General features: G+C 54.2%; 1 long non-coding RNA gene across 1 annotated transcript in view; it reads right to left on the bottom strand.

The window, feature by feature from the left end:
• Positions 1-1,889, bottom strand: part of LOC137361391 (uncharacterized) — a 28,442-nt gene extending 26,553 nt beyond the window's left edge. Inside the window, exon 1 of the long non-coding RNA XR_010972187.1 lies at positions 1,754-1,889. This is a non-coding gene — a long non-coding RNA (uncharacterized lncRNA). The remainder of the gene's footprint in view (positions 1-1,753) is intronic.
• Positions 1,890-2,500: the final 611 nt, after the last annotated feature.

The raw sequence follows: 2,500 nt of genomic DNA, 5'->3' as shown, positions 1-2,500 counted from the left end.
ACACACAGACAGAGAAACAAAGAGAGAGAGAGAGAGACAGAGAGACAAACAGAGAGAGAGACAGAGAAACACAGAGAGAGAGAGACAAACAGAGAGAGAGACACACAGAGACACACAGACAGAGAAACAAAGAGAGAGAGAGAGAGACAGAGAGAGAGACACACAGAGACACACAGACAGAGAAACAAAGAGAGAGAGAGAGAGACAGAGAGACAAACAGAGAGAGAGACAGAGAAACACAGAGAGAGAGAGACAAACAGAGAGAGAGACACACAGAGACACACAGACAGAGAAACAAAGAGAGAGAGAGAGAGACAGAGAGACAAACAGAGAGAGAGACAGAGAAACAGAGAGAGAGAGAGACAAACAGAGAGAGAGACACACAGAGACACACAGACAGAGAAACAAAGAGAGAGAGAGAGAGAGAGACAAGGTTATTAATGATCATAGTGTTTGATGGGGACAGTGTAGAGGGAGCTTTCCTCTGTATCTAACCCTGTTTTTTTTGGCCTCTATTCCTCAGGCCCCCTTCATAAACATTTTTAAAATAACTTTCTTAAAAAACAGATAAATAAAACAAAAACTCAAATTAAAATGCCATTCTCGGCGTCGACGATGCACTCCAGTCCCTGCGGTGCCCACCGGTCGCGGAAGGCCTCAAGCGTACCGGCGGACACCGCATGCTCCTTTTCCAGGGACACCCGGGCGCGAACGTAACCGCGGAAGAGGGGCAGGCAATCGGGGAGGACGGACCCCCCGACGGCCCGCAACCTGGACCTGTGAATTGCCACCAGGCCCAGGAGCAGACCGACGAGGAGATCCTCCTCCCGGCCCAAGCCCCTCCACACCGGGTGCCCAAAGATCAGGAGCATGGGACTGAAGTGCAGCCAGAATTTGAGGAGCAGCCCCTTCAGATACTCAAATAGGGGCTGCAACCTCGCACACTCCATATAAATGTGGAACACGGACTCGTCCAGGCCGCAGAAAGTACAGGTGGCCTGGGAGTCCGTGAACCTACTTAAAAGTCTATTGCAAGGGACTGCGCTGTGCAGCACCCTCCACCCCAGGTCCCCGATGTAAAGGGGGAAGACTCCCGCGTAGAGAGACCTCCATCGGGGTTTCCCCTCGCCGCCAGATGGCAACGCGGACCGCCAGGGCGTGTCTGGCCGGCTGACGAGGGCGAGGAAGTGGAGAGTGTGCAGGAGCAGCCCATACAGGAAACCCCTCCGCGCCGATTGGAATGGCACGGAGGGCATTCCCGAGAGGCGGCTCGGGTTGTGTGGGACCGGCTCCCGAGGAGGGTTTCGGGGCCTGGGTCCGATGAGCAGTTCCGGCCGAGCGGGTGTCAGCTCGGCCGGGATCGCTCCGCACTCCCGAGCCCCCTTGCCACCCGCAGTGAGGGGCGTCCCGGGGGTTTCGGCTACTCCTCCGCCCGCCGGACCGTCCCCGGAGTCGGCCGCCCGGACAGCCGAGGCGCTCTCCTCCGCCGGCGGGGGAGAATATATATCTCGGTAAAAGACAGGTAGCTCCCTCAGAGAGGCGCGGCTAACGGACTCCACCGGGAGCTGCGTGTCGTCTTGAAGGCAGTGACACTGGCGGAATAAATACGTTGCCAGCGCACACCATCTAGGAGGACGCTCGACGTACAGGTATCTCTGCAGGGTCCGAAGACGGAGAGTCGCAGCCTGGGTGCGGACGCACACCAGCGACTGACCACCCTCCTCAATCGGGAGTATCGATCCCCATGTTGTACCTGTCCTGGGAGTGTTTCTCTGCTCTCCTGTTGTTTGAGCTGAGACTGTTGAGTTGACTTGAAGGGGAACCTCCTGTTTGAGCACAGTCAGTGGTTTCTGTAGCAACGGGGGTCGCTTTGGCCTGTGTGTCACTTCATCATCTGTAGATGAAGGAGGAAGAGTGAAAGATGGAAAGTATCAGACATTGCACTAAGTGTACAGTACCCACTCAATCCCCACTTCCAGACCCCAGCTAATCACCCCCACCGCTCCCCCCAGCACTGCTACACATAGTCACAACTGATCAGAGGTCTGATCCTGGAGGCTGGATTCTCAGCAGTAACCCATCAAACTGCCCCGAAAACAGAGAATTGCTCACTAGACAATCATGCTGTCTCTCTCTCTCTCTCTCTCTGTCTCTCTCTCTCTCTCTCTCTCTGTCTTTTTGTCTTTGTCTCTCTCTCTCACAGTTTCTCTCTCTCTCAGTCTCTGTCTGTCTTTTTGTCTTTGGCTCTCTCTGTCTCTGTCCCTCTGTCCCTCTGTCTTTCTCTCTCTGTCTTTCTCTCTCTGTCTTTTTGTCCATCAAACTGCACCGAAAACAGACAATCATGCTGTCTCTCTCTCTCTCTCTCTCTGTCTCTCTCTCTCTCTCTCTCTCTGTCTTTTTGTCTTTGTCTCTCTCTCTCACAGTTTCTCTCTCTCTCAGTCTCTGTCTGTCTTTTTGTCTTAGGCTCTCTCTGTCTCTGTCCCTCTGTCTTTCTCTCTCA

This window comes from Heterodontus francisci, unplaced genomic scaffold (genome assembly GCF_036365525.1).
Source record: "Heterodontus francisci isolate sHetFra1 unplaced genomic scaffold, sHetFra1.hap1 HAP1_SCAFFOLD_1150, whole genome shotgun sequence".
Taxonomy (NCBI): domain Eukaryota; kingdom Metazoa; phylum Chordata; class Chondrichthyes; order Heterodontiformes; family Heterodontidae; genus Heterodontus; species Heterodontus francisci.
The sequence above is the reverse complement of the archived record's forward strand: the minus strand, read 5'-3'. Positions and strand labels throughout refer to the sequence as shown.